Below are 23,997 nucleotides of genomic sequence, written 5' to 3' on the forward strand. Positions count from 1 at the left end.
TCTGAATCTCGATCGGGACCAGATAGGACATATGAAATCAACGTAGCTCGGACACTGTCAGATTTGGACAAAATTGTAGGCTAATTTGATTGTAAACGGGCCAACGAACGAGACTCATTACTCCGCAATGAGCTGGCGAGATTTTAGCCGATTTCTTCTCTAAGACCCTCTAATTTGCGATTGTCCGCTTCTTTTAAGCTTCCATTTCCTCGAGAAATCCGCTTAGGAAGTTTGAAATTCGATTCCGGTTCCATTTTATCGTATCCCAGCATAATAATAGCTTTACTTTCGCTATTTTCTTCTTTTTTTCTATTTTCTATAAACATTTAGCGATTTTTGTTGTCGTGAGCCGGTTCTGGGCGGAAGGGTATGACGCAGATTACTCCGGAGACGGTTAAATTATTAAAAACAATTATTTCGACTGTTTTTGCCATAATTTACGTAAACGATCGCGACACGATGACTTCCCAAGGAGGTCACCCATCCTGGCTCTGCCATCGCGCCAGAACGCTTAACATCATGGTTCTGATTAAGCGAGAGCAGTGCCGCGTGTTGTCAATCGCCGACCGCTCCGCACGTACTCGAGCGATATTAGAATAAACAACCCACTCAATGTCGGGTGCGATCATACCAGTACTAATGCACCGTTTCTCATTAGAACTACGAAGTTAAGCGTGCTTGATCGAGAGCAGTACTAGGATGGGTGAACTCTAGGAAGTCCTCGTGTTGCACCCGTTTTCGTGTTTTTCTATTTTTGATTACTTGTTGACAGACGATTTTCGGCTCAAATCATCTGAATCTCGATCGGGACCCGATAAGACATGTTAAATCAACGTAGCTCGGGCAGTGACGGATTTGGAAAAAGTTTTAGGCAAATTTGATTGTAAACAGGCCAACGAACGAGACTAATTACTCCGCAATGAGCTGGCTAGATTTTTGCCGAATTCCTTCTCTAAGACCCTCTAATTTGAGATTTTCCGCTCTGTTCATCTTCCGTTTCCTCGAGAAATCAGTTTAGAAAGTTTGAAATTAGATTCTGGTTCAAAATTTATCGTATCCCAAGCATAATAATAGCTTTACATTCGCTATTTTCTTCTTCTTATTTTTTTTCTATTTTCTGGAAACATTTAGCGATTTTTGTTGTCGTGAGCCGATTCTGTGCGGAAGGGTATGACGCAGATTACCCCAGAGAGGGTTAACTTTTTAAAAACAACTGTTTTAGCCAAAATTACGTAAACGATCGCGACACGAGTACTTCCCAGGGAGGACACGCATCCTGGCTCTGCCATCGTGCCAGAACGCTTAACTTCATGGTTCCGATTAAGCGAGAGGAGTGCCGCGTGTTGTCCATCGCCGCCCACTCCACACGTACCAGAGGGATATAAGAATAAACATCCCACTCAATGTCGGGTGCAATCAAACCAGTACTAATGCACCGTATCCCATCAGAACTCCGAAGTTAAGCGTGCTTGGGCGAGAGCAGTACTAGGATGGGTGACCCCCTTGGAAGTCCTCGTGTTGCACCCCTATTCGTGTTTTTTTAATTTTGATTATTTGTTCGAAGACGATTTTCGACTCAAATCATCTGAATCTCGATCGAGATCAGATAAAACATGTGAAATCAACGTAGCTCGGGCCCTGCCGAATTTGGAAAAAATTGTAGGCTAATTTGATTGTAAACTGGCCAACGAACCAGACTCATTTTCGCAATGAGCTGGCAAAATTTTAGCCGAATTCCTTCTCTAAGACCCTCTAATTTGCGATTTTCCGCTTCTGTTAAGCTTTCATTTCCTCGATAAATCCGCTTAGAAAGTTCGAAATTCGATTCCGGTTCCATTTTATCGTATCCCAGGAATAAAAGTAGCTTTACATTCGCTATTTCTTTTTCTAATTTTTTTTTTCTATTTTTTGGAAACATTTAGCGATTTTTGTTGTCATGAGCCGGTTCTGTGTTGAAGGGTATGACGCAGATTACTCTGGAGACGGTTCACTTATTAAAAAAAACTATTTCGACTGTTTTAGCCATAATTTACGTAAACGGTCGCGACACAATGACTTCCCAGGGAGGTCACCCATCCTGGCTCTGCCATCGCGCCAGAACACTTAACTTCATGGTTCTGACTGGGCTAGAGTAGTGCCGCGTGTTGTCCATTGCCGCTTGCTCCACACGTACTCGATGGATATAACAATAAACATCTCACTCAATGTCGGGTGCAATCATACCAGCACTAATGCACCGGATCCCATCAGAACTCCGAAGTTAAGGGTGCTTAGGCGAGAGCAGTACTAGGATTGGTGACCCCCTGAGAAGTCCTCGTGTTGCACCCCTTTTCGTGTTTTTCTATTTTTGATTACTTGTTGACTGACGATTTTTGGTTCAAATCATCTGAATCTCGATCGGACCAGATAAGACATGTGAAATCAACGTAACTCGGGCACTTCCGGATTTGGACAAAATTGTAGGCTAATTTGATTGCAAACGGGCCAACGAACGAAACTCATTTTCGCAAGGAGGTGGCGAGATTTTAGCCGAATTCCTTCTCTAAGACCCTCTAATTTGCGATTTTTCGCTTCTGTTAAGCTTCCGTTTCCTCCAGAAATCCGCTTAGGAAGTTTGAAATTCGATTCCGGTTCCACTTTATCGCATCACAGCATAATAATAGCTTTACATTCGCTATGTTCTTCTTCTTATTTTTTCTATTTCTGGAAACATTTTGCGATCTTTGTTGTCATGAGCCGGTTCTGTGCGGAAGGATATGACGCATATTACTCCGGAGACAGTTAACTTATTTAAAACAATTATTTCTACTGTTTTAACCATAATTTACGTAAATGGTCGTGACACGAGGACTTCCCAGGGAGGTCACCCATCCTAGCTTGGCCATCGCGCGAGAACACTTAACTTCATAGTTCTGACTAGGGCCAGAGCAATGCCGCGTGTTGTCCATCGCCGCTCGCTCCACCCGTACTCGAGGGATATAAGAATAAAAAACTCACTCAATGTCGGGTGCAATCATACTAGCACCAACTGCACCGGATCCCATCAGAACTCCGAAGTTAAGCGTGCTAGTGCGAGAGCAATACTATGATGGGTGACCCCCCTGGGAAGTCCTCGTGTTGCACCTCTTTTCACGTTTTTCTATTTTTGATCACTTGTTGACAGATGATTTTCGGCTGAAATCATCTGAATCTCGATCGGCACCAGATACGACGTGAAATCAACGTAGCTCGGGCACTGTCGGATCTGGACAAAATTGTAGGCTAATTTTAAAGTAAATGGGCTAACGAACGAGACTCGTTACTCCGCAATGAGCTGGCGAGATTTTAGCGGAATTCCTTCTCTAAGACCCTCTAATTTGCTTTTTTCCGCTTCTGTTAAGCTTCCGTTTCGTAGAAAAATCTGCTTAGGATGTTCGAAATTCGATTTCTGTTCCATTTTATCGTATCCCAGGCATAATAATAGCTTTACATTAGCTATTTTCTTCTTCTTATTTTTTTCTATTTTCTGGAAACATTTAACGATTTTTGTTGTCGTGAGCCGATTCTGTGCGGAAGGGTATGATGCAGATTACTCCGGAGACGGTTAACTTATTAAAAACAATTATTTCGACTGTTTTAGCTATAATTTACTTAAACGGTCGCGATACGAGGACTTTCCAGGGAGGTCACCCATCCTGGCTCTACCATCGCGCCAGAACGCTTAACTTCATGGTTCTGATTGGGCGAGAGCAGTGCCGCGTGTTGTCCATCGCCGCCCGCTCCACACGTACTCAAGGGATATAAGAATAAACATCCCACTCAATGTCAGGTGCGATCATACCAGCACTAATGCTCCGGATCCCATCAGAACTGGGAAGTTAAGCGAGCTTTGGCGAGAGCAGTTCTAGGATGGGCAACCCCCTGGGAAGTCCTCTTGTTACACCCCTTTTCGTGTTTTTCTATTTTTGATTACTTGTTGACAGACGATTTTTGGCTCAAATCATCTGAATCTCGATCGGGACCAGATGAGGCATGAGAAATCAACGCAGCTCGGGCACTGCCGGATTTGAAAAAAATTGTAGGCTAATTTGATTGTAAACGGGCCAACGAATGAGACTCACTACTCCGCAATGAGCTGGCGATATTTTAGCCGAATTCCTTCTCTAAGACCCTCTAATTTGTGATTTTCCATTTCTGTTAAGCTTCCGTTTCCTCGAGAAATCCGCTTAGGAAGTTCGAAATTCGATTCCGGTTCCACTTTATCGTATCCATGGCATAATAATAGCTTTACATTCACTGTTTTCTTCTTCTTTTTTTTTTCTATTTTCTTGAAACATTTATCGATTTTTGTTGTCGTGAGCCGATTCTGTGCCGAAGGGTATGACGAAGATTACTCCAGAGATGTTTACCTAATTAAAAAAAACAATTATTTCGACTGTTTTAGCCATAATTTACGTAAACGATCGCGACACGAGGACTTCCCAAAGAGGTCACCCATCCTGGCTCTGCCATCATGCCAGAACGCTTAACTTCATGGTTCTGATTGGGCGAGAGCAGTGCCGCGTGTTGTCCATCGCCGCCCGCTCCACACGTACTAAAGGGATATAAGACTAAACATCCCACTCAATGTCAGGTGCGATCATACCAGCACTAATGCTCCGGATCCCATTAGAACTCCGAAGTTAAGCGTGCTTTGGCGAGAGCAGTTCTAGGACGAGCGACCCCCAGGGAAGTCCTCTTGTTGCACCCCTTTTCGTGTTTTTCTATTTTGGATTAATTGTTTACAGACGATTTTTGGCTCAAATCATCTAAATCTTGATCGGGACCAGATAAGGCATCAGAAATCAAAGTAGCTCGGGCACTGCCGGATTTGGACAAAATTGTAGGCTAATTTGATTGTAAACGGGCCAACGAACGAGACTCATTACTCCGCAATGAGCGGGAGAGATTTCAGCCGAATTCGTTCTCTAAGACCCTCTAATTTGCGATTTTCTGCTTCTGTTAAGCTTCCGTTTCCTCGAGAAATCCGCTTAGGAAGTTCGAAATTCGATTCCGGTTCCATTTTATTGTATCTCAGGCATAATAATTGTTTTACATTCGCTATTTTCTTCTTCTTATTTTTTTTCTATTTTCGGGAAACATTTAGCGATTTTTGTTGTCTTGAGCTGATTATGTGCGGAAGGGTATGACGCAGATTACTCCGGAGACGGTTGACTTATTAAAAACTACTATTTCAACAGTTTTAGCCATAATTTACCTAAACGGTCGCGACACGAAGACTTCCCAGGGAGGTCACCCATGCTGGCTCTGCCAATCGCGCCAGAACGCTTAACTTCATGGTTCTGATTGGGCGAGAGGAGTGCCACGTGTTGTCCATCGCCGCCATCCAACTCAATGTCGGGTGCGATCATACTAGCACTAATGCACCGGATCACATTAGAACTCCAAAGTTAAGCGTGCTTGGGCGAGAGCAGTACTAGATTTGGTGACCCCCTGGGAAGTCCTCATGTTGCACCCCTTTTCGTGTTTTTCTATTTTTGATTACTTGTTGACAGACGATTTTCGGCTCAAATCATCTGAATCTCGATAGGGATCAGATAAAACATGTTAAATCAACGTAGCTCGGGCACTGCCAGATTTGGACAAAATTGTTGGCTAATTTTATTGTAAACGGGCTAATGAACGAGACTCATTTCATAATGAGCTGGCTTGATTTTAGCCGAATTCCTTCTCTAAGACCCTCTAATTTGCGATTTTCCGCTTCTGTTAAGCTTCCGTTTCCTAGAAAAATCCGCTAAGGAAGTTCGAAATTCGATTCCAGTTCCATCTTATCATATCCTAGGCATAATAATAGCTTTACATTCGCTATTTTCTTCTTCTTATTTTTTTTTTCAATTTTCTGGAAACATTTAGCAATTTTTGTTGTCTTGAGCCTGTTCTTTGCAGGAAGGAATGACGCAGATTACTCTAGAGACGGTTAACTTATTAAAAAAACTATTATTTCGACTGTTTTAGCCATAATTTATGTAAACGATCGCACCACAAGGACTTTCCAGGAAGGTCACCCATCCTTGCTCTACCATCGCGCCAGAACGCTTAACTTCATGGTTCTGATTAGGCGAGAGGAGTGCCGCGTGTTGTCCATCGCCGCTCGCTCCACACGTACTTTAGGGATACAAGAATAAACATCCAACTCAATGTCTGGTACGATCATACTAGCACTTATGCACCGGATCACATCAGAACTTCGAAGTTAAGCGTGCTTGGGCGAGAGCAGTACTAGGAAGGATGACCCCCTAGGAAGTCCTCATGTTGCACCCATTTTTATGTTTTTCTATTTTTGATTACATGTTGACAGACGATTTTCGGCTCAAATCATCAGAATCTCGATAGTGATCGGCTCAAATCATCTGAATCTCGATAGTGATCAGATAAAACATGTGAAATCAACGTAGCTCAGGCACTGTCGGGTGTGGACAAAATTGTAGGCTAATTTGATTGTAAACGGGCCAACGAACGAGACTCATTTCCTCAATGAGCTGGCGATATTTTAGCCAAATTCCTTCTCTAAGACCTCTAATTTGCGATTTTTCGCTTCTGTTAAGCTTCCGTTTCCTCGATAAATCCGCTTAGGAAGTTTGAAATTCGATTCCGGTTTCATTTTATCGTATCCCATGCATAATAGTAGCTTTACATTTGCTATTTCTTCTCTTTATTTTTTTTATATTTTCTGGAAACATTTAGCGATTTTTGTAGTCGTGAGCCGGTTCTGTGCGGAAAGGTATGACGTAGATTACTCCGGAGACGGTTCACTTATTAAAAACAATTATTTCGACTGTTTTAGCCATAATTTACATAAACAGTGGCGACACGAGGACTTCCCATGGAGGTCACCCATCCTAGCTCTGCCATCGCGCCAGAACTCTTAACTTCATGGTTCTGATTGGGCTAGAGCAGTGCCGCGTATTGTCCATCGCTGCCCGCTCCACACGTACTCGAGGGATATAAGAATAAAGATCTCACTCAATGTCGGGTGTGATCATACCAGCACTAATGCACTAGATCCCATCAGAACTCCGAAGTTAAGCATGCTTGGGCGAGAGCAGTACTAGGATGGGTGATCCCCTGGGAAGTCCTCGTGTTGCACCCCTATTCGTGATTTTCTATTTTTGATTACTTGTTTACAGACAATTTTCGGCTCAAATCATCTGAATCTCGATCGAGACCAAATAAGACATGTGAAATCAACGTAGCTCGGGCACTGTCGGATTTGGATAAAAGTGTAGGCTAATTTGATTGTAAACTGGCCAACGAACGAGACTCATTACTCCGCAATGAGCAGGCAAGAATTTAGCCGAATTTCTTCTCTAGAAACCTCCAATTTGCAATTTTCCGCTTCTATTAAGCTTCCTTTTCCTCGAAAAATCCGCTTAGGAAGTTTGAAATTCGATTTCGGTTCCATTTTATCGTATCCCAAGCATAATTATAGCTTTAGATTCACTATTTTGTTCTTCTTATTTTTTTTCTATTTTCTGGAAACATTTAGCGATTTTTGTTGTCGTGAGCCGGTTCTGTGCGGAATAATATGACGCAGATTACACCGGAGACGGTTGACTTATTAAAAACAATTATTTCGACTGTTTTAGCCATAATTTACGTAAACGGTCGCGACACGAGGACTTCCCAGGGAGGTCACCCATCTTAGCTCTGTCATCGCGCGAGAACGCTTAACTTTATGGTTCTGATTGGACGAGAGCAGTGCCGCGTGTTGTCCATCGCCGCCTGCTCCACACGTACTCGAGGGATATAAGAATAAACAACCCACTCAATGTCGGCTTTGATCGTACCAGCACTAATGCAGCGGATCCCTTCAGAACTCTGAAGTTAAGCGTGCTTGGGCAAGAGCAGTACTAGGATTGGTGACCCCCTGGGAAGTCCTCGTGTTGCACCCCTCTTCGTGTTTTTCTATTTTTGATTACTTGTTGACAGACGATTTTTGGCTCAAATCATCTGAATCTCGATTGGATCAGATAAGACATGTGAAATCAACTTAGCTCGTGCAGTGCCGCATTTGGACATAATTTTAGGCTAATTTGATGGTAAACGGGCCAACGAACGAGACTCATTACTCCGCAATGAGCTGGCGATATTTTTTCCGAATTCCTTCTCTAAGACCCTCTAATTTGCGATTTTTCGCTTCTGTTAAGCTTTCGTTTCCTCGAGAAATCCGCTAAGGAAGTTCAAAATTCGATTCCAGTTCCATTTTATCGTATCCTAGGAATAATAATAGCTTTACATTTGCTATTTTCTTCTTCTAATTTTTTTTTATTTTCTAGAAACATTTAGCGATTTTTGTTGTCGTGAGCCGGTTCTGTGCGGAAGGGTATGACGCAGATTACTCCAGAGACGGTTAATTTATTAAAAAACAATTATTTTGACTGTTTTAGCCATAATTTACGTAAACGATCGCGACACGAGGACTTTCAAAAGATGTCTCCCATCTTGGCTCTGCCATCGCGCCAGAACGCTTAACATCATGGTTCTGATTGAGCGAGAGCAGTGCCGCGTGTTGACCATCGTCGCCTGCTCCACACGTACTTTAGGGATATAAGAATAAACATCCAACTCAATGTCGGATGCGATCATACCACCACTAATACACCGGATCCCATCAGAACTCCGGAGTTAAGCGTGCTTGGGCGAGAGCAGTACTAGGTTTGGTGACCCCCTGGGAAGTCCTTGTGTTGCACCCCTCTTCGTGTTTTTCTATTTTTGATTACTTGTTGACAGACGATTTTTGGCTCAAATCATCTGAATCTCGATCGGGATCAGATAAGACATGTGAAATCAACGTAGCTCGTGCAGTGCTGGATTTGGACATACTTTTAGGCTAATTTGATGGTAAACGGGCCAACGAACGAGACTCATTACTCCGCAATGAGCTGACGATATTTTTTCCGAATTCCTTCTCTAAGACCCTCTAATTTGCGATTTTCCGCTTCTGTTAAGCTTTCGTTTCCTCGAGAAATCCGCTAAGGAAGTTCAAAATTCGATTCCAGTTCCATTTTATCGTATCCTAGGAATAATAATAGCTTTACATTCGCTATTTTCTTCTTCTAATTTTTTTTTCTATTTTCTAGAAACATTTAGCAATTTTTGTTGTCGTGAGCCGGTTCTGTGCGGAAGGGTATGACGCAGATTACTCTGGAGATGGTTCACTTATTAAAAACAATAATTTCGACTGTTTTAGCCATAATTTATGTAAACAGTCGCGACACGAGGACTTCCCATGGAGATCACCCATCATAGCTCTGCCATCGCGCCAGAACGCTTAACTTCATGGTTCTGATTGGGCGAGAGCAGTGCCGCGTGTTGTCCATCGCTGCCCGCTCCAAACGTACTCGAGGGATATAAGAATAAAGATCCCACTAATGTCGTCTTGGATCATACCAGCACTAATGCACCGGATCCCATCAGAACTCCAAAGTTAAGCGTGCTTGGACGAGAGCAGGACTAGGATGGGGACACCCTGGGAAATCCTCGTGTTGCACCCCTTTTCGTAATTTTCTATTTTTGATTACTTATTTACAGATGATTTTCGGCTAAAATCATCTGAATCTCGATCGAGACCAGATAAGATATCTGAAATCAATGTAGCTCGGGCACTGTCGGATTTGGAGAAAATTGTAGGCTAAATTGATTGTAAACGGGCCAACGAAAGATACTCATTACTCCGCAATGAGCTGGCGAGATTTTAGCCGAATTCCTTCTCTAAGAACCTCTAATTTGCGATTTTCCGCTTCTGTTAATCTTCTGTTTCCTCGATAAATCCGCTTAGGAAAGTTCGAAATTCGATTTCGTTTCCATTTTATCGTATCTCAGGCATAATAATAGCTTTAAATTCGCTATTTTCTTCTACTTATTTTTTTTCTATTTTCTGGAAACATTTAGCGATTTTTGTTGTCATGAGCCGGTTCTGTGTGGAAAGGTATGATGCAGATTACTCCAGAGACGGTTAACTTATTAAAAAAATAATTATTTCCATCGTTTTAGCCATAATTTACGTAAACGATCGCGACACGAGGACTTCCCAGGGAGGTCACCCATCCTGGCTCTGCCATCGCGCCAGAACGCTTAACTTCGTGGTTCTGATTGGGCGAGAGCAGTGCCGCGTGTTGTCCATCGCCGCCCGCTCCACACGTACTTTAGGGATATAAGAAGAAACATCCAACTCAATGTCGGGTGCGATCATACCACCACTAATACACCGGATCCCATCAGAACTCCGGAGTTAAAGCGTGCTTGGGCGAGAGCAGTACTAGATTGGGTGACCCCCTGGGAAGTCCTCGTGTTGCACCCCTTTTCGTGTTTTTCTGTTTTTGATTACTTGTTGACAGACGATTTTCGGCTCAACTCATCTGAATCTCGATCTGGACAAGATAAGACATGTGAAATTAATGTAGCTCGAGACACTGCCGGATTTGGACAAAACTGTATGCCAATTTGATTGTAAATGGGCCAATGAACGAGACTCATTTTCGCAATGAGCTGGCGAGATTTTAGCTGAATTCCTTCTCTAAGACCATCTAATTTGAGATTTTCCGCTTCTTTTAAGCTTCCGTTTCCTCGTGAAATCCGCTTAGGAAGTTCAAAATTTGATTCCGGTTCCATTTTATTGTATCCCAGGCATAATAATAGCTTTACATTCGCTATTTTCTTCTTTTTATTTTTTTTCTATTTTTTGGAAACATTTAGCGATTTTTGTTGTCGTGAGCCGATTCTGTGCGGAAGGGTATGACGCAGATTACTCCGGAGACGGTTGACATATTAAAAACTATTATTTCGACTGTTATAGCCATAATTTACCTAAACGGTCACGACACGAGGACTTCCCAGGAAGGTCACCCATGCTAGCCTTGCCATCGCGCCTGAACGCTTAACTTCATGGTTCTGATTGGGCGAGAGCAGTGCCGCGTGTTGTCCATCGCCGCCCGCTCCACACGTACTTTAGGGATATAAGAATAAACATCCAACTCAATGTCGGGTGCGATCATACCACCACTAATACACCGGATCCCATCAGAACTCCGAAGTTAAGCGTGCTTGGGCGAGAGTAGTACTAGATTGGGTGACCCCCTGGGAAGTCCTCGTGTTGCATCCATTTGCGTGTTTTTCTAGTTTTTATTACTTTTTTTCAGACGATTTTCGGCTCAAATCATCTGAATCTCGATCAGGACCAGATAAGACATGTGAAATCAATGTAGCTCGGGCACTGCCGGATTTGGACAAAATTGTATGCTAATTTGATTGTAAACGGGCCAATGAACGAGACTCATTTTCACAATGTGCTGGCGAGATTTTAGCCGAATTCCTTCTCTAAGACCATCTAATTTGCGATTTTCCGCTTCTGTTAAGCTTCCGTTTCCTCGAGAAATCCGCTTAGGAAGTTCGAAATTCGATTTCGGTTCCATTTTATTGTATCTCAGGCATAATAATAGCTTTACATTCGTTATTTTCTTCTTCTTATTTTTTTTTCTATTTTCTGGAAACATTTAGCGATTTTTGTTGTCGTGAGCCGATTCTGTGTTGCAGGGTATGATGCAGATTACTCTGGAGACGGTTGACTTATAAAAAACTATTATTTCGAATGTTTTAGCCATAATTTACCTAAACGGTCGCGACACGAGGACTTCCCAGGGAGGTCACCCATGCTGGCTCTGCCATCGCGCCAGAACGCTTAACTTCATGGTTCTGATTTAGGCTAGAGCAGTACCGAGTGTTGTCCATCGCCGCCCGCTCCACACGTACTTTAGGGATATAAGAATAAACATCCAACTCAATGTCGGGTGCGATCATACTAGCACTAATGCACCGGATCTCATCAAAACTATGAATTTAAGCATGCTTGGGCGAGAGCTGTAAGGTCCAAAATTAAGACGACGTAATCCAACTGTATGCAAATCTAGGAAATATGAAAAATGAGTAATTAATTGACTTTAATTGCTAATTAATTATGTGACTTACTTGTTTATATGTTAAAGAGATTTTTATTGTCATCATGCATAAAATGGTAGTTTTAAGGAATATTCAAGCGACGATCGAGGAACGGGGACCGAGGACTGAAAAATGTAAAATGTTTTTATTAGATAATTATTTTTAATTATTTAAAATATGGTTGATGTTTTTTAATATTTTTGAAAATAAAGGGTTTTGAGGTGATTTTATACGCCGAGACGTAAATTTTATCGGTGTTGGTTTTTCAACTAAAATACGAGCTTTTTGGCAACCCGGCTAATAAATTCACAAATTTAATTATGGAAAAAACTTTGTTAATATTTTATTTAAATCCTAATTAGACTAATGGGCCTAATTTTATTGGCTTACTAGGCCTAAGGCCTAGTTAGTAATCAAATTGGTATTTAAAATATAAAAAATCACAAAACCCTATTCTAGAAACAACAAACCATCGGTCACCTGTTTTTTTTTCTGAAAACTCTCCCTCATTCACCTCCCCACACACGGCAGCACACATATTTTCACTTTGAAGGATTTGCGAGGGGCTCTAGAGGAAACAAGCCAACGTTTGCGTCCCGTTCTTCGTCTTCAACGTTTATTCGTGCGTAAATTACGTAAAGGCACGCCTTAATCTTCCTTTTCTCATCCATCATGTCATAATATGTTTTTAAAATTTTTTTTATGAAACATGAATAATCAAAGTTGCTGCCTTTGTTTTCTATTTTTCATGATTTACGTATCTCTTATTGCATGCCTTGATTCACGTTTTTTTTTGTTAAACCAAGGGCTGCCATGACATAAGGTAAGTTCAAGAGTGGTATACACCTATTTTAGAATCGCACAAACTCACCCTGAACATCCCAGAAATTCGGCAGAAGCAAAAACACCCAAGCAACCGTGAGTTGCTGTCATGGGTTATAGGGTTCGGGTTTTTCATTGCAGAGGCTGGGGCTTGGTTGGCTTGTTTCGGGGGCTAGCCAAGGTCATGGGTGAGTCAGGGAGGGAGTCCTAGCCAAGCTAAGACACACGATAAGGGCTGGGGAAGAGTCCTAGCCACTCTAGGACTCTACCCAAGAGCACAACCCACAATTGTTGCAGACTTCGCACGGGTCCAGGGGTTTAGGGGCTCAACTCTGGGTTACAGGCTGGGTTAGGAAGAGGCCTTAGGGTCCTAGGTAAGTTCTAGGTGCGATGGTTCGTGGCTAGACGGTCGGCTAGGGTCCTGGTTGCATCAAAGATAGAGTCCATGTAGGATACTACTCTCGGCCACCATAGGGTCACGTGGGAGGGGCTTTGTTTTTGTTGTTCGGGCAGCGTTCTTAGTGGTCTAAGGGTCCAGGAGGCTAGTTTAGGATGTTGTTCAAGTTTTGGTTCGACATGGTTCGGGGGTAACTCGTGAAAATCAGAAGTTGGCTCGGAGTCGAAGTTTAGGTGTCAAATAGGGTGTTTTAAATAAAGAAAAATTGGAAAACGGCTCACGGGGTCGAGTCGTGGTGCATAAGGGCTAAAATAATATAAAAAGACTAAAATTTAGAATTTAGGAATTTTATATTAAAGTTTCGGATTTTTCGGTATTAAAACACCGTCAAAACAATTATTTAAAGATAAATGAAAAAGTCTAACATTTAAGCTAAATAAAATTATGGAAAAATTCATGTAAGCTTAAATAATTAATAGGGACATGTTAGAGTCATGAAATCAAGAAAAAAGTCGAAAACGAAAATGTCGAGTCCAGGGGTAAAATGGGCTGTTTACACCGGGAAATTAATAAAGGTCATGGCAGTGCCTTAAATGCTGTTTTTATGATATTATGATTATTTTTAATTGTTTATAAAATGTTCATGATTAAATTATGATTTTTAAATGTCTATTTGATTTTTATGATTGCGGGAAGACATTTAAAATACATGTTGCATGCTTGGTTTAAAAATGAAAAATGCAAATATTATTCATGATTTTTCTAAAGTGATGGGAATGAAAAATGTTGAAGGAAGTGAAGTGATTGTGACTAATTTGTTAATGATGGCGATGTCGTGAGGGTGTTGGTCCCAATGAGAGCCCGACTATCGTGTTTCCATTATTGCGAATATGAGGTTATGAGGATATGAGGTTTGAGGTAAGAATGAGAATATCGTGAGGGGAGAAGGCCCCAGAGGGAGCCCATTTATGGGAGAAGGCCCCAGAGAGAGCCGCGACGATCGTATTTCTATTCTATCATGATAGGCTAGGGCCCAGTTGACCTGTGAGAGTGTTGCTGGTGTCCCACGCCGCCCAGTACTGTGGTTACATGTAGATTGATCCATCGACTTTTGAGGTTTGAGAAAAGTCACAATTGACGATCTGAATTCAACAAAGGAAAAAGGAAAAAGTTTTATGATCATGTTAAAATGTTTTATGTCATGATAAGGAAGAAGGTTAAGGTTTATTTATGCATATCATTAAATGTTATTTTTACCTAAAAGTATTTTCACTGTTGCATGCGATTTTATATGTATTAATCGTTATCAAGATTATGGTGTGTTGAGTCTTTAGACTCACTAGGTGTGATGGATGCAGGTGAGTATGAGGGAGGTCTTGACGGGTGATTCTACTGGGCTGTCGGTGCACACAACCCGAGGACCAGCGCTACTATTTTCCGCATTACGTTTTATGCTTATTGATTTAAGTTAAAGATATTTAAGACTATTTATTTATGCTTTTGAGAGATTTTTGAGAGGTTTAGTATGGGCTATTCTTTTCAAATTATTGCTTTCTTTAGGTTAGGTAAAACAGTAGACGATTTTATTTTGTGACTATTTCACTTGATTTTTAAATGCAAGTTGGCTGATGTTTTATTTTAAAAAGGGCAAAATATTTTATAAAAATATTTTAGGGAAAGCCGAAATTTAGAGGATTTAAAAAAAAAATTCTAGTACTTTTAAAGCAATAAAAAGGGCAGACGTTTCAGTTGGTATCAGAGCAAAGGTCCTGTACAGGGTTGTGCCACCATCAACGCCGGGAAGATCAGTCGTCAAACCTCAAAGTAGTAAGTTTTTACATGCTTTATGTGATTCAGTATGTTGTTACCTGCGTGATGATATGAATATTATGTTTATGATACATGCTTATTAGCTTTTTGATTAATTATGCTTTGCATGCTTAAATTGCTAAATGAATTAGGACATGTCACATGATTAGAGAACTTAGATTTAAATGCATGTTGGTTACGTTAGAATTTGAAAAACATTCAGATATAATGCCTCCTAGACGTGCACCCGTTATTGAGAATCAGGAAAAGAACAATGTTAATCGCTGAGGGAATACTCAAGGAAATGCACCACAACCCCCACTGGGGGATCCTGCTACTCGTGCATTAAAGGGTATGACTCGTCTCTTCGAGCAACAATTACAACAGCAGCAGTTACAGCTGCAGTTACAGCAGATGCAGCAGCAACAGCTACAGCAGCCACCTAGGCCACAGTAGGATATTTATGAGCAGTTCCAGAGGCTAGGGTCGAAGGAATTTTCTGGTTCCACCGATCCATTTGCTGCTGAGAGTTGGTTCCGTTCACTTGAGGTACATTTTCGCTATCTGGACATGGGAGATGCTGACAGGGTGAGGTGTACTTCTTATCTGCTTAGGGACGACGCTTCTTTATGGTGGGAAGGAGCCGAGCATGGTGTTGACCTTGCTACACTCACTTGGGCACAGTTCAAGACAAAATTCTATGAGAAGTACTTTACTACTGATGTCAGAGGCCGGATAAAGAGGGAATTTATGACTCTCCGCCAGGGAGACATACCTGTTGCCGATTTTGTGAAGAAGTTTGATAGGGGTTGCCACTTTGTACCCCTTATTGCCTTGGACGCGGAAGAAAAACTTAGGCATTTCATGGATGGCCTACGACCTACCATTCGGGATAAAGTTATGATGATGTGTCCGGAGAATTATGATATGGCATTTACTTATGCATATCAGGCTGAGCAGTCCTTGAAAGACATTGACTTTGAGATTCAGCGCAAGAGGCAGCACTATCAGAATAACAATCAACCCAACAAGAAGACAAATACTGGTCCTCCTAGAACTCAAGGGCCTCAAAAGCCCCAAGGTCAAGTCAAGAAGCCAGCGCCACCAAAGCCACAAAATCCTGGAGCACCAAAGCCTGCTGAGAGGCAACTATGCAAACAGTGCAACCGTCCACATCTTGGCAAGTGTGAATGGGGATCATTTAAATGTTTCTACTGCAAGGAGAATGGACACAAAGCCAATGACTGCCCAAAGAGGAAAGCAGCTACTACGGCCTGAGCTTATGTTATGAATGCCGAGGAAGCTGAGGAAGAAGCAGACACTACACTCATCACGGGTAACCAAGTCATTTAACATTTTTATATTGCTTATTATTGCATGAAATGTTAAATTGGTTATTAGAATTGATTAGAAAACAAGAATTAACCTAGTGAAAATTAGGTTGCATGTTCTACTTAGTTGGACTTAAGTTATGATTTTAGAAACCATAGAAAAGGATTTGAATTTTGTGCCTTATTTTATGTGAAGGACGAAAGAATTCCAAATAAAAAGTTTTAGGGTCAAAATTAAAGAAAATCATAATTAAGGGGTTAAGAAGGATTTCGAAATTTTTGAGGGGTTAATGTGCAATTTCGAGAATTTAAGGGACTATAATGCGCTAATTCGAAAATAAGGGACCTAAGTGCAATTTCTAAATCCTTAAGGATCGAAAATGCAATTCACGAAACCTAAGGGATTAAATCAGAATTTCGAAATGATTCAAGGACTTAATTGCAATAATTCGAAAATTTGGGGGCAATAATGCAAATCTCAAAAATTGAGGGACTAAGGTGCAATTTTTTCAAAGAATGTTTAAGTTCAACGTGCAATCTTCTTATAACCTTGGGAATTAATGATTGTAAATCCTTAAGCTTCAACACGAAAAGATATAAAAGACATTTTCACCGCAGGGAGGATCATCATTCTAGGTGTAGCTACCTATGCTTTGCTAGATTCAGGAGCTACACATTCCTTCATATCAGAAACCTTCATCAAAAGACTGAAAATTACTCCTCAAGATATGGGTTTGGGTTTCAAAGTTACTATTTCTTCCGGTGAACAAATGCTCACGTCTAAGATAGTCAAGAATCTGGAGCTTCGTTTATTCAAAGATGTTGTCCGGGCAGATCTTATTGTCCTTCCTATGCCCGAATTTAATATTATACTTGGGATGAATTGGTTATCAGCGAATGGAGCTTCGATTGATTTTCGTCAGCGATCAGTATCTATTAGACCACCTAGTGGTAAACCTTTTGTCTTTGAGGCGGCTAGAAACAAGCAAATGCCGCACGTTATCTCTTGTCTATGTGCGAGGAAGCTTACTAAGCAGGGATGCCATGCTTATCTAGCATGTGTCATTACTACGCATGCATCTACCAGTCAGAAGTTAGAAGATGTTGAGGTTGTGAGAGATTTTCCTAGCGTCTTTCCCGAGGACGTTTCTGGCATTCCGCCCGATCGTGAAGTGGAATTCTCTATTGATCTTATGTCGGGCACTGTTCCTATATCTAAAGCACCTTATCGTCTAGCACATGCTGAAATGAAAGAACTAAAAGATCAAATCCAAGAACTGCTAGACAAGGGTTTCATTCGCCCTAGTTACTCTCCATGGGGAGCTCCGGTATTATTTGTGAAAAACAAAGATGGTAGCATGCGTCTTTGTATCGATTATCGTGAGCATAATCGGTTTACCATAAAAAATAAGTATCCACTGCCAAGAATTGAAGATTTGTTTGATCAGTTGCAAGGAGCATCGATATTTTCTAAGATTGATCTGCGATCTGGATACCATCAGTTGAAAGTCAAAGAGTCTGACGTTCACAAGACAGCGTTTCGCACGAGATATGGGCACTATGAGTTTATGGTCATGCCATTTGGGTTGACCAATGCGCCAGCGATCTTCATGGATCTCATGAATCGCGTATTTCAGCCGTATCTGGATCACTTTATTATTGTCTTCATTGATGACATTTTGATCTATTCCAAGAGCAGAGAGGAGCATAGCCGTCATTTGAGGACCACACTGCAAGTACTGCAAGACAGAAAACTTTATGCAAAATTCAGTAAGTGCGAGTTTTGGCTTGATAGAGTGGCATTCTTAGGCCATATCATTTCCAGTAATGGAGTGGAAGTTGATCCAAGTAAAGTATAAGCAGTGAAAGAGTGGCCAGTACCGAAAAGCGTCACCGAGATTCGTAGTTTCTTGGGACTAGCTGGCTATTATCGCAAGTTTATTCAGGGGTTCTCATCTATAGCGGTACCTATGACCGTCTTGACTAAGAAGAATGCGAAATTTGTTTGGGGACCCGAGTGTCAAGACAGTTTTGACAAGTTAAAGCAAGCCTTGATATCAGCACTAGTGTTATCTGTGCCATCAGGGCAAGGGGAGTATGTTCTTTATACCGACGCTTCTAAACTTGGTTTGGGCGCAGTTCTGATGCAAAATGACCGTGTTATCGCCTATGCGTCAATACAGTTGAAAATTCATGAAAAGAACTACCCTACTCATGATCTTGAGCTTGCAGCGGTAGTCTTTGCAATAAAAATTTTGAGACATTACCTTTATGGGGAGAAGTGCAAGATATTCACCGATCATAAGAGTTTGAAATACTTCTTCACCCGAAAGGAGTTGAATATGAGACACCGCAGATGGCTTGAATTGGTAAAGGACTATGATTGTGACATTAGCTACCATTTGGGGAAAGCTAATGTAGTGGCAGACGCATTGAGTAGAAAAGCAGCAGTTATCACTCATTTATCACTCCAAAGACCGTTACAGTCCGAGATACAGCAGTTTGAGCTTACAGTGCATGCTAGGGGCGAGGCCCATAATCTTGCCACATTATCAGTACAGTCGACTTTGAGAGACAGAATCCGTGATGGGCAGTCTACTGATGAGCAGTTGTAAAAGTGGAGAGCTAGAGATGAAGCCAAGGGCCGGAATTCATATTCAGTAGTTGATGGCTTGGTCCGTTATCGAGACCGTCTATGGGTTCCTAGTGACGATTCCTTGAGAAATCTTATTATGAAGGAAGCCCATGACACACCATATTCCATTCATCCGGGCAGCACAAAAATGTATAGAGATCTGCAGTTGTTATATTGGTGGCCAGGCATGAAGAGGGACATTATGAGATATGTATCCGAGTGTTTGACTTGTCAGCAAGTCAAAGCAGAGCATCAAAAATCAGCGGGAAAATTGAAGCCATTCCCTATTCCCGAGTGGAAATGGGAGAACATCACTATGGACTTTGTAGTGGGATTGCCAAAAACCGTCAAAGGATCAAATGCCATTTGGGTGATAGTTGATCGTCTTACGAAATCAGCACATTTTCTACCTATTAAGACGACATTTACCATGATTCAGTATGCAGAGTTATATATTCGGGAGATAGTTCGTCTGCATGGGATTTCAGTGTCTATTATTTCTGACAGAGATCCGAGATTCACATGTTCTTTTTGGAAGAGTCTGCATGCAGCGATGGGGACCAAATTATTGTTCAGTACAGCATTCCACCCTCAAGGCGATGGCCAGTCAGAAAGTGTTATACAGATTTTGGAAGATCTACTGCGAACATGTGTCATTGATTTCCAAGGCAGTTGGGAACCAAAATTACCTCTAGTGGAGTTCACTTATAATAACAGCTATCAATCATCAATCGGGATGGCTCCTTTTGAGGCACTCTATGGAAGGAAGTGTAGATCTCCTATTCATTGGGATGAGGTTGGGGAAAGAAGAGATATTGGTCCAGATGTGATTGAAGAGACAGCTGAGCTTGTAGTCAAAATTCGTGACAGAATGAAGACTGCACAAAGCCGACAAAAGAGTTATGCAGATAAAAGGCGAAGGGACTTAGAGTTTGCAGTGGGCGTTCATGTATTTTTGAAAATATCACCCATGAAGGGTGTTATGCGCTTTGGCAAGAAGGCAAGCTTAGTCCAAGATTTGTAGGTCCGTTCGAGATTTTGGAGAGGATTGAGACACTAGCTTATAGAGTGGCATTGCCATCAGTGCTTGCAGGAGTTCACAATGTGTTCCACATTTCAATGCTGCGGAAGTACATGTCGAATCCGCCACATGTGCTTAATTATGAGCCTCTTCAACTAACTCCAAATATGACATATGAAGAGAGGCCTGTTCAAATCTTAGTAAGGCAAGAAAGACGATTGCAGAACAAAGTAATTCTAATGGTCAAGGTCAAGTGGCTGAATCACTCGGAAGAGGAAGCTACTTGGGAAACCGAGAGAGACTTGAAGAGTAGCTATCCTGATCTATTCGGTAAGTTCTAATTTCGAGGACGAAATTTTATTTAAGGGGGGGAGGAATTGTAAGGTCCAAAATTAAGACGACGTAATCCAACTGCATGCAAATCTAGGAAATATGAAAAATGAGTAATTAATTGGCTTTAATTGCTAATTAATTATGTGACATACTTGTTTATATGTTAAATGAGATTTTTATTGTCATCATGCATAAAATGGTAGTTTTAAGGAATATTCAAGCGACGATCGAGGAACGGGGACCGATGGCTGAAAAATGTAAAATGTTTTTATTAGATAATTATTTTTAATTATTTAAAATATGGTTGATGCTTTTTAGTATTTTTTAAAATAAAGGGTTTTGAGGTGATTTTATACGTCGGGACGTAAATTTTATCGGTGTTGGTTTTTCAACTAAAATACGAGCTTTTTGGCAACCCGGCTAATAAATTCACAAATTTAATTAAGGAAAAAACTTTGTTAATATTTTATTTAAATCCTAATTAGACTAATGGGCTTAATTTTAATGGCTTATTAGGCCTAAGGCCTAGTTAGTAATCAAATTGGTATTTAAAATATAAAAAATCACAAAATCCTATTCTAGAAACAACAAACCATCGGCCACCTGTTTTATTTTCTGAAAACTCTCCCTCATTCACCTCCCCACACACGGTAGCACACATATTTTCACTTTGAAGGATTTGTGAGGGGCTCTAGAGGAAACAACCCAACGTTTGCGTCCCGTTCTTCGTCGTCAACGTTTATTCGTGCGTAAATTACGCAAAGGCACGTCTTAATCTTCCTTTTCTCATCCATCATGTCATAATATGTTTTTAAAAGTTTTTTTATGAAACATGAAAAACCGAAGTTGCTGCCTTTGTTTTCTATTTTGCATGATTTACGTATCTCTTATTGCATGCTTTGATTCAATTTTTTTTTGTTAAACCAAGTGCTGCCATGACATAAGGTAAGTTCAAGATTGGTATACAGCTGTTTTAGAATCGCACAAACTCACCCTGAACATCCCAAAAAATCGGCAGAAGCAAAAACACCCAAGCAACCGTGAGTTGCTATCATGGGTTATAGGGTTCGGGTTTTTCATTGCAGGGGCTGGGGCTTGGTTGGCTTGTTTCGGGGGCTAGCCAAGGTCATGGGTGAGTCAGGGAGGGAGTCCTAGCCAAGCTAAGACACACGGTAAGGGCTGGGGAAGAGTCCTAGCCACTCTAGGACTCTACCCGAGAGCACAGCCCACAGTTGTTGTAGACTTCGCACGGGTCCAGGGGTTGAGGGGCTCAACTCAGGGTCGCAGGCTGGGTTAGGAGGAGGCCTTAGGGTCCTAGGTAAGTGCTAGGTGCGATGGTTCGTGGCTAGACGGTCGGCTAGGGTCCTGGTTGCATCAAACATAGAGTCCATGTAGGATACTACTCTCGGCCAGCATAGGGTCACGTGGGAGGGGCTTTGTTTTTGTTGTTTGGGCAGCGTTCTTAGTGGCTTGAGGGTCCAGGAGGCTAGTTTAGGATGTTGGTTCAACATGAATCAGGGGTAACTCGTGAAAATCGGAAGTTGGCTTGGGGTCGAAGTTTAGGTGTCAAATAGGGTGTTTTAAATAAATAAAAATTGGAAAACGGCTCACGGGGTCGAGTCGTGGTCCATAAGGGCTAAAATAATATAAAAAGACTAAATTAAGAATTTAGGAATTTTATATTAAAGTTTGGGATTTTTCGTGATTAAAACACCGTCAAAACAATTATTTAAAGATAAATGAAAAAGTCTAAAATTTAAGCTAAATAAAATTATGGAAAAAATCATGTAAGCTTAAATAATTAATTGGGACATGTTAGAGTCATGAAATCAAGAAAAAAGTCGAAAACAGAAATGTCGAGTCCAAGGGTAAAACGGGCTGTTTACACCGGGAAATTAGTAAAGGTCATGGCAGTGCCATAAATGATGTTTTTATTATATTTTGATTATTTTTAATTGTTTATAAAATGTTCATGATTAAATTATAATTTTTATGATTGAGGGAAGACATTTAAAATACATGTTGCATGCTTGGTTTCAAAATGAAAATGCAAATATTATTCATGATTTTTCTAAAGTGATGGGAATGAAAAATGTTGAAGGAAGTGAAGTGATTGTGACTAATTCGTTAATGATGGCGATGTCGTGAGGGTGATGGTCCCAATTAGAGCCCGACGATCGTGTTTCCATTATTGCGAATATGAGGTTATGAGGATGTGAGGTTTGAGGTAAGAATGGGAATATCGTGAGGGGAGAAGGCCACAGAGGGAGCCCATTTATGGGAGAAGGCCCCAGAGGGAGCCTCGACGATCGTATTTCTATTCCATCATGATAGGCCAGGGTCCAGTTGACCGGTGAAAGTGTTGCTGGTGTCCCCCGCCGCCCAGTACTATGGTTACATGTAGATGGATCCATCGACTTTAGAGGTTTGAGGAAAGTCACAATTAACGATTAATTCAACAAAGGAAAAAGGAAAACGTTTATGATCATGTTAAAATGTTTTATATCATGATAAGGAAAAATGTTAAGGTTTATTTATGCATATCATGAAATGTTATTTTTACCTAAATGTATTTTCACTGTTGCATGCGATTTTATATGTATTATTCGTTATCAAGATTATGGTGTGTTGAGTCTTTAGACTCATTAGGTGTGATGGATGCAGGTAGGTATGAGGGAGGTCTTGACGGGTGATTCTACTGGGCTGTCGGTGCACACAACCCGAGGACCAGCGCTACTATTTTCAGCATTACGCTTTATGATTACTGATTTAAGTTAAAGATATTTAAGACTATTTATTTTTGCTTTTGAGAGATTTTTGAGAGGTTTAGTATGGGCTATTCTTTTCAAATTATTGCTTTCTTTAGGTTTGGTAAAACAGTAGACGATTTTATTTTGTGACTATTTCACATGATTTTTAAATGCTAGTTGGCTGATGTTTTATTTTAAAAAGGGCAAAATATTTTAGGGAAAGCCGAAATTTAGAAGATTTAAAATAAAAAAAATTCTAGTACTTTTAAAGCAATAAAAAGGGCAGACGTTTCAAGAGCAGTACTAGATTGGGCGACCCCCTGGGAAGTCCTCGTGTTGCACCCCTTTCGTGTTTTTCTATTTTTGATTACTAGTTTACAGACGATTTTCGGCTCAAATCATCTGAATCTCGATCGTGACCAGATAAGACATGTGAAATAAACGTAGCTCGGGCACTGCGGGATTTGAACAAAATTGTAGGCTAATTTGATTGTAAACGGGCCAACGAACGAGACTCATTCCTCTGCAATGAGCTGGCGATATTTTAGCCGAATTTCTTCTCTAAGACCCTCTAATTTGCGATTTTCCGTTTCTGTTAAGCTTCCGTTTTCTCGAGAAATCTGCTAAAGAAGTTCGAAATTCGATTCCGGTTCCATCTTATCGTATCCCAGGCATAATAATAGCTTTACATTCGCTATTTTCTTCTTCTTATTTTTTTTTCTATTTTCTGAAAACATTTAGCGATTTTTGTTGTCGTGAGCCGGTTCTGTGCGGAAGGGTATGACGCAGATTACTACGGAGATGTTTAACTTATTAAAAACATTTATTTCGACTGTTTTAGCCATAATTTACGTAAACGGTCGCGACACGAGGACTTCCAAGGGAGGTCACCCATCCTGGCTCTGCCATCGCGCTAGAACGCTTAA

At 41.0% G+C, this 23,997-nt stretch overlaps 7 non-coding genes and 7 pseudogenes across 7 annotated transcripts; all 14 read left to right on the forward strand.

The window, feature by feature from the left end:
• Window positions 1–617: 617 nt before the first annotated feature.
• LOC142543934 (5S ribosomal RNA) lies at window positions 618–735 on the forward strand (annotated as a pseudogene).
• Window positions 736–1,408: 673 nt separating this feature from the next.
• Window positions 1,409–1,527, forward strand: LOC142543998 (5S ribosomal RNA). Its single transcript, XR_012819967.1, has one exon. It is a non-coding gene; the product is annotated as a 5S ribosomal RNA (ribosomal RNA).
• A 682-nt stretch (window positions 1,528–2,209) lies between these two features.
• LOC142543908 (5S ribosomal RNA) lies at window positions 2,210–2,328 on the forward strand. Its single transcript, XR_012819930.1, has one exon. It is a non-coding gene; the product is annotated as a 5S ribosomal RNA (ribosomal RNA).
• A 677-nt stretch (window positions 2,329–3,005) lies between these two features.
• On the forward strand, window positions 3,006–3,126 carry LOC142543863 (5S ribosomal RNA; annotated as a pseudogene).
• Window positions 3,127–3,806: 680 nt separating this feature from the next.
• Window positions 3,807–3,925, forward strand: LOC142543957 (5S ribosomal RNA; annotated as a pseudogene).
• Window positions 3,926–4,610: 685 nt separating this feature from the next.
• LOC142543911 (5S ribosomal RNA) lies at window positions 4,611–4,729 on the forward strand (annotated as a pseudogene).
• Window positions 4,730–5,378: 649 nt separating this feature from the next.
• Window positions 5,379–5,497, forward strand: LOC142543813 (5S ribosomal RNA). Its single transcript, XR_012819890.1, has one exon. It is a non-coding gene; the product is annotated as a 5S ribosomal RNA (ribosomal RNA).
• A 684-nt stretch (window positions 5,498–6,181) lies between these two features.
• LOC142543903 (5S ribosomal RNA) lies at window positions 6,182–6,300 on the forward strand (annotated as a pseudogene).
• A 710-nt stretch (window positions 6,301–7,010) lies between these two features.
• LOC142543968 (5S ribosomal RNA) lies at window positions 7,011–7,129 on the forward strand. Its single transcript, XR_012819938.1, has one exon. It is a non-coding gene; the product is annotated as a 5S ribosomal RNA (ribosomal RNA).
• A 683-nt stretch (window positions 7,130–7,812) lies between these two features.
• Window positions 7,813–7,931, forward strand: LOC142543918 (5S ribosomal RNA; annotated as a pseudogene).
• A 682-nt stretch (window positions 7,932–8,613) lies between these two features.
• LOC142543789 (5S ribosomal RNA) lies at window positions 8,614–8,732 on the forward strand. Its single transcript, XR_012819867.1, has one exon. It is a non-coding gene; the product is annotated as a 5S ribosomal RNA (ribosomal RNA).
• Window positions 8,733–9,415: 683 nt separating this feature from the next.
• Window positions 9,416–9,533, forward strand: LOC142543938 (5S ribosomal RNA; annotated as a pseudogene).
• A 686-nt stretch (window positions 9,534–10,219) lies between these two features.
• LOC142543762 (5S ribosomal RNA) lies at window positions 10,220–10,339 on the forward strand. Its single transcript, XR_012819842.1, has one exon. It is a non-coding gene; the product is annotated as a 5S ribosomal RNA (ribosomal RNA).
• Window positions 10,340–11,021: 682 nt separating this feature from the next.
• LOC142543815 (5S ribosomal RNA) lies at window positions 11,022–11,140 on the forward strand. Its single transcript, XR_012819892.1, has one exon. It is a non-coding gene; the product is annotated as a 5S ribosomal RNA (ribosomal RNA).
• The last annotated feature ends 12,857 nt before the right edge of the window (window positions 11,141–23,997 follow it).

This window comes from Primulina tabacum, chromosome 4, assembly GCF_025594145.1.
Source record: "Primulina tabacum isolate GXHZ01 chromosome 4, ASM2559414v2, whole genome shotgun sequence".
Classification (NCBI taxonomy): Eukaryota; Viridiplantae; Streptophyta; class Magnoliopsida; order Lamiales; family Gesneriaceae; genus Primulina; species Primulina tabacum.